The sequence below is a fragment of the Terrapene carolina genome, unplaced genomic scaffold (genome assembly GCF_002925995.2).
Source record: "Terrapene carolina triunguis isolate 2854851 unplaced genomic scaffold, T_m_triunguis-2.0 Scaffold232, whole genome shotgun sequence".
NCBI lineage: Eukaryota > Metazoa > Chordata > Testudines > Emydidae > Terrapene > Terrapene triunguis.
This window is the reverse complement of record NW_020664583.1, coordinates 6483518-6490759: the sequence shown is the minus strand read 5'-3', so window position 1 is coordinate 6490759 and position 7242 is coordinate 6483518. Positions and strand designations below refer to the sequence as shown.

Genomic DNA, 7242 nt, shown 5'->3' with positions numbered 1-7242 from the left:
CCCATCCAACCACCCCTTCTCTCTGTCCCCGACTGGCCCCCACCGCCCCATCCATCCCCTGCTCCTTCCTGACTGCCCTCATTCAATCCCCCTGTTCCCTGCCCTCTGACCACCCCCCCACAATCCCCCGAACTCTCCTGCCCTCTTCCAACACCCCCTCCCTGCTCCCTTCCCCCTTACTGCGCTGCCTGGAGCCGCTCGGCCGGGTCCGGGTCTGGGTCTGCTCGGCCGGGACCGGCTCCACGGGGCCCGAGCCAGGCCAGAGCCGCTCGACCGGGACCAGCGCCGCGGGGCCCGACTCCCCAAGCGGGGCCAGCCGGAGCCGCTCGGCAGGGACCGGGCCGGAGCCACTTGACCAGGACCGGCACCGCGGGGCCCGAGTCAGGCCAGGGCCGGGACCGGGCTGGGGCGCTCAGCGGGGGCCAGGCCGGAGGGAGCCGCTCGGCCGGAGCTGGGCTGGGCTGGGCCGCGCCTCGCCTCCTTGGAGCCCCCCCCCCGCCCCAGCTTACCTGCCTGCTGCTTGTTTCAGGCTTCCCGCGAACATCTGGCCGGGGACGGGGTGGACAGCTGCCCGAGCTTTTGTTAAATTTAAAAGCTCTTTTAGAACCGGTTGTCCCAGAACAACAGGTTCTAAAAGGGCTTCTAAATTTAACAACCAGTTCCTGCGAACCGGTGGGAACCGGCTCCATCTCACCACTGGTGGCAACAATGCTTTGTATGGTCATACTGTAATCAGATAACATCACACTGTTCTTAGCATCACAAAACTGCTCTAAAAGTATCACAAGTACAAAAATACCGCTGCTCATAAACAGTTGTGAGAAGGAAATATTAATGCTGATAGCTTAGGTATCAGGGTTTTCATTATGTATATTTGAAAATCCCATCCTACAATCCTAGTTAATGATTTAGGAGCACAAGCCCTATTGACTGTCACCGAGACTGTTCTCCTAAGCAACTTAATGTTTAAGTTTCTTAAAATGCAGTTTTTAGGCTTCCTATTGTGTTAAGCAACTCATTTGAATTTCTCATATGTAGTCTATAAGAGTTGTTTAATATAAAATTAACTAAAGTGATTTGAAAAATTACTAAAAAACTGTTGATATTTAAAAAGCAAGAGTGACAGTGTTGGATCCCAGTATTGAACCCGGATCCTTAGGTATCAGCCTTAGCTGCGGTGCCACAGCAATGCACTCAGCTGTGCCCCTGACCAACAGGCTTAGTGCTAAAGGCTCACAGCAGCCATGCCCCTCATTGGAAGGACAGGCACCACTCTCACTGGGTACCTGGACTATATAAAGTCCCCAAAAGGAAAAGGAAGCTGTCTGAGCAACAAACCAGTGCCTGCCAGTTGCTTCCTAGACTTCCTTGCCTTGCTACTTCTCCTGACTCTACTTTATCACTTTGTCAGACCTCACCTCCTCAACACAGTGACCCAGCCCCTTGGATCTTCGTGTTATGACCCCTGTGAGAACTCTGACCATTGTCCTGGACTACCTCTGATATGCAGGGCTATCCTTAGCCATAGGCAGCATAGGGCACCAGTATGTCTGGGGCACCACTCTGCTGGGAGCCGGGATGGACGGGAAGCAGTGGAGCAGGGTTGGGTCCTAGAGAGAGCCGAATGAGCTGCCTGCAGCAGTCTGAGGGAGGGGATTGGCTGCTGGGATCTCCGGGAAGGGGTGGGGGAAGGAACTCAACTGTGAGTGCGACTCTCTCCCCCGGTGTGAGGTAAGGCATGCTGGGCAGCTCTGGCAGTATCCTTTGTTGCCCCCCATAGGGTGTATTCTCCCCCCCACAGAGCACCCCCCATTTCCCCCCCTCCCCTCCGGCAGGGGTGGGGTAAGGTGAGGTGCTGCTTGGGCTGGCAGCCTGCCTGCTGAGGAAATGAAAGTGAAAATGACTCACTTCCCTGGCAGCCAGCCCAAGCAACAGGGGTTGGATTGGAATGCTCACACACAGCTGGCTGGGCTGGGGATAGGGTGACCAGATAGCATGTGTGAAAAATCTTCAGGACAGGGGGTTGGGGTAGGGTGACCAGATGTCCCACTTGTATAGGGCCAGTCCCAATTTTTGGGTCTTTTTCTAATATAGGTGCCTATGACCCCTCACCCTGTCCTGATTTTTCACATTTGCTGTCTGGTCACCCTAGGTGTGGGGTAATTGGTGCCTATATAAGACAAAGCCCCAAATATCAGGACTGGCCCTATAAAATCAGGACATCTGGTCACCGTAGCTGGGGAGTGCGTCTCCCCCGGGCTGGCAGCGATCCATCTCATTCGGAGGGAGCAGCGCAGGAGAGGATGAGCTGCTGTGGCTCCGTGGGTGCCCCATCCCTGAGATCAGATGCTGGGCTAACTTCACCAGGCTCCGTGGGGCTGGCGGCGGTGCCCAGTGGCGTGTGATCGGACCTGAGGGCTTGCTGCTGCTGTTGCCTCTCTGCACCCCAAGAGGTGGATTTTGGGGTCCTGCAGTTTTCCATCATTCTCCTCCTCTACTGCAGCTGTTGGACCAGCAGGCTGGGGCTGAGCCAAGCATGAAAGCAGTACTATGTTGCCATTTAGATTGTCATTTAACAACTTAGTTTGCCAAAAATGCTTGCTAACAATCCTGAATCCAATTTCAATATTTTTTAAATCAATATTTTAGCCAAAAACAGAAAATTAAGTTGTTGACAATTATTTGTGACAAGTTTGGTTTGGGGCATGGAGTGGGCCAGTTTTCATCAGAGAAACAAAAAATGTTGACTGGCTTTCCTGTAGTCCTGTTACTGCTAAATAGAGCCCTCCAACAACTGTAATATGCTCATCTCCTTACTAGTGTATAGAGTGACCATATGTTTTACTAAGATTCTCTTGCTTTATTTTCCAGTGAGTCAGTATAGCTTTTGCCAGCCCAGAGGTGGGGCAGCCAATGTCTTACATTTTCACAATGTTTTGTCCAACTTTCATAAAGTAAATACATGGTGATTCCTACTGAGTCCAGTGAATACTCTGGCAGTGATTTAAAGGGCCCAGGTATCCCGGCCGCCACTACCACAGTGGAGCCTTCTTGTGAAGAATCTGTGCAGCAGATCATGCTAGAGCTGTGAAAATGTCAGTTTTTGATGGAACTTTAGAGGCAGTGATTTATCATACATTTCTGGCAGTGCCCAAAATGTGCTACTATGGCTAACGTCTTTCCAAACAAAAATAAGGCATAATAGGACTTCTGTAACATTTCTGTGCTACCTTAATCTAGATGAGATGATTCTGTGCTGACTTCATTTTGGTCACTTTGTGCTTTACCTAGGAATAAAACTAGGGTTATATTTTCCCACTGTTTGGAAACCAAGCTTATTAAACTGGACAATGCCATTGATCTATTTACAGTATAAGGTTGATATAGAGTTGTAACTAACATTAAGATTGATGTCCACTATACATTTAAAACTAAAAAGTGGCTTTGTAAAAATGACATGGGTTTCCAGCTCTACTATGTCTGAGTCAGGGTGGAGTGCCTTGTGAGGTGTCTTCACACTAGCTCAAGGTCACAGATTCACGGCTATCCTAAATTAGTTATTTTAAATAATATTTCTGATAATCTGACAATAATTTAAACAGTTATTTCTTTAAAAAACACCCTTATAAGTTATGTTGTATCGAAAATACTTTCCGGGTCACAAAAAAGAAAATGGAAAGATGAAATAGGATTAGCTATACAAGCACAGAAGAGTTCTATACTTAAGTTTGTACATCAAGAAAACCACAAAGTTGATCAAGATTATCAAGTAACTGCCGAAGAAAATTTTTATGCAGACGAAGCTCAAGAAACGCAACCACACACGGAACAATCATTTGAAACAGATGCAGACACAAAACAATAAATTACAACAGTTGAAACTGTACTAGCATGAGATATAGATGACATTGGCGCATGGCTATTTGGGACCAACAAATTACGTGCCATTATACTTGAGCAAGGCCCTATGAGAATAAAAGGTCTTTAATATCCTAAAGACATTAGAGGTAGGAAATTCACAGAAAACCAATTACTACAAAAGACTTTCTAATGGTGAAATTGTCAACAGACGGTGGCTTGTGTACTCTAAATAAATGCAAGGATGCTGTATTTTGTTTCCCATGCAAGATTTTCAATAGTTGCAATTTTAAGATCGCAACCATGGGTATCAATGATTGGAAAAATCTTAGTCACACATTACCGCAACATGAAATGCACAACACCATATTGAAAGTATGCACAAATGGTGTGAGCTGAGTGTAAGGTTAAAAAAATCAGACAACTCTTGATGCCCAAAATCAAAGATTGCTGGAGTCAGAAGCAGCATTGGCGTCATGTTCTTGAACATCTATTATCTATTGTTGAATTTCTATCAACAAACAATCTTGCTTTTAGAGGAAGCGTTGAGAAATTATTCCAGCCCAAAAATGGCAATTTTTTGGGCCTTGTACAACTGCTGGGAAAATTTGACACAGTGATGAGTGAACATCTCCAAAGAGTAACTGAAAATGAAATACATGACCACTATTTGGGACCAAGAATTCAAAATGAACTGATCATGCTAATGAGTGATAAAGTGAAAGACAAAATTGTTTCATTGGTTACTTTGGCAAAATATTTTGCCGTAATTCTAGATTGCACTCCGGACATAAGTCATCAAGAACAGATGTCATTAGTAGTGAGATTTGTCAACAGTGATTCAACACAGATTACAGTTAAGGAATTGTTTATCAGATTTTTAGAAGTAGAGGACACTACAGGTTTTGGACTTCAAGTTCTCCTTGATGAACTAAAACAAATGGGATTGTCTGTAATGACCATTAGAGGACAAGACTATGATAATGGTGCCAATATGAGAGGATGCATTTCTGGCGTGCAAGCTAGATTGCTGGCAGAAAATCCACGAGCCTTTTTTGTTCTGTATGCATGCCACAGCCTTAATTTGATTTTGTGTGATATGGCCAAGTCTTCTGTAGAAGCGATTTCTTTTTTTGGTTTGCTGCAATGCATTTACGTGCTCTTTTCAGCTTCCACTCAACGATGGCAAATATTCAAAGCACATGTCAATGGTATTACCGTTAAGCCTCTATCTGAGACACACTGGGAAAGCAGAGTAGAAAGTGCAAAAACATTGAGATATCAATCTGAGGAAGTTTACAAAGCACTGGTTGCTATTTCAGAAGAAGCCAGAGATCCAAAAGCTAAAAGTGAAGCACAGTCATTGGCCTCTGAAATATCCAGCTTCAAGTTTCTAACATCTGTCGTAATCTGGTATGACATTCTTGTTAAAAGCTCAAGTGTAAGCAAAATAATGCAGAGTCCAATGATGCAGCTTGATTCAACACTTACCTTACTAAACAACACACAAGACTTTTTAGTAAAATACAGAGAAAATGGATTCAAAGAAGCACAGGTTACAGCAAGAGAGCTTGCACAGGCACTTTGTGTAGAACCAAAATTTCCATGTCCGAATGCGACACGAGTTTCAAGGAAAAAACAGAAAGCGGAGTATGAAGGAGCAAATAGACGATCTGCTATGAGCCCATAGACGATCCATAAAAGAAATTTGAGGTTGAATTTTTTAATGTTGTGATGGATGAAGCAATATCTGCCGCTGATGAAAGGTTTAATACCTTATGAGTACATCATGAACAGTTTGGATTTTTGTATGACATAACTAAATTCAACGAAATAGGAAAACAAGAGCAGTGAATTACAAAGTGCAAGAACCTAGAGAGGCTCCTGAAGCACAGTGATAGCTTTGATTTAAATGGACTTGAACTGTACAAAGAATTGAGTACATTGTCATCAGTGTTGCCACATGCAAAAATCGGTGATGGACGTTGCACAGTTTATTCATACCAGCAAACTTGTTGACATATATCCTAATGTGTACATTGCCACTCATATTCTACTGACAATTCCTGTAACAGTAGCATCAGGAGAACAGAGTTTCTCAAAACTAAAGCTCATTAAAAACTATCTCCGTTCTACGAGTCAGGAATGCTTGACTGGTCTTGCTATTCTTGCAATCGAACAAGACATCACTTTGTCTTTGTCATACGATGACATTATTACTGATTTTGCAGCCAAAAAAGCCAGAAAGATTGCTTTTAATTAAAAACAAATCCTCGTTTCAATACCTCTTCATAGAAATTTCCAATAAAATGTTGACAAATTAAAAAAATTTATTGACAGAATGATGCAAATATAATCAGAATTTTTTCTATCGCGCTACTTCTTTAGTGCAAGTATAGTCCATCAGCATTACAGTGTGCTTAATTAAGTTAAACTGTTTTTAATAAAGTGCATGTGGCAAGTTTTCCAATACTGTAAGCTTATGTTTGTGTTGCTAAAAGCAAGTCGGGCATAGGAGCACCAGTTTAATAATCCCACGTAGGGCACCATAAATCCTAAGGACAGCCCTGCTGATATGGATCGACCTACCAGCTACGGGTCCACCCACATACGCTTACTACTGCTATGGACTACCCGCTAGCTTGCATCGGCCACCAGGCATTGCAGAGTAATTTCTGTCTGTATTGTCAAAGTACTTTGCTGTACAAAGAGAGGGTACCATAGAACAAAGTCCAAATTCTGTATAGCACAATAAAAATCAAAATACTGATTATCAAACATATTATTAGATAATTTCTTGATTAAGGAAGCCTTTGCTACATGAACTTTAAAAGAAGTTACTCACCTTGTGCAGTAACGATGGTTCTTTGAGATGTGTGTCCCTATGGGTGCTCCACTGTAGGTGTGTCTGCATCCCTGCTCTTCTGATTGGAGAATTTTGGTAGCAGTGTCCATTCGGCCTGCGCATGCATTGCCCACCCCCCATCTCCATGCTCTGCCACAAGGCTGACCAACAACACCCAGGCAAATCCTCCTCAGTTCCTTCTCTACCACAGAGTTTACAATGAGAACTCCGAAGTAGAAGGGAGGAGGGTGGGTCATGAAGCACCCATAGGGACAAATATCTAGAACCACCATTGTTACTGCACAAGGTGAGTAACTTCTTCGAGTAGTGTCCATCTGGGTGCTCCACTATAGGTCACTCCCGAGCAGTACCACCATCAGAGGCTGGGGCTTCAGGGTTGAGTCTATTATAGATGATAGTACTATAGTGCCAAATCTGGCATCTGTAGCAGAGTCCCCCAGGATAGCATAGTGTTCTGCAAAGGTATGTGCTGACGCCCAGGTAGCTGCTCTGCAGATTTTTGATATAGGGAGACCCTT

General features: G+C 44.5%; 1 pseudogene; it reads left to right on the top strand.

Moving 5' to 3' along the window:
- Nucleotides 1–4161: 4161 nt before the first annotated feature.
- LOC112103735 lies at nucleotides 4162–5548 on the top strand (annotated as a pseudogene).
- The last annotated feature ends 1694 nt before the right edge of the window (nucleotides 5549–7242 follow it).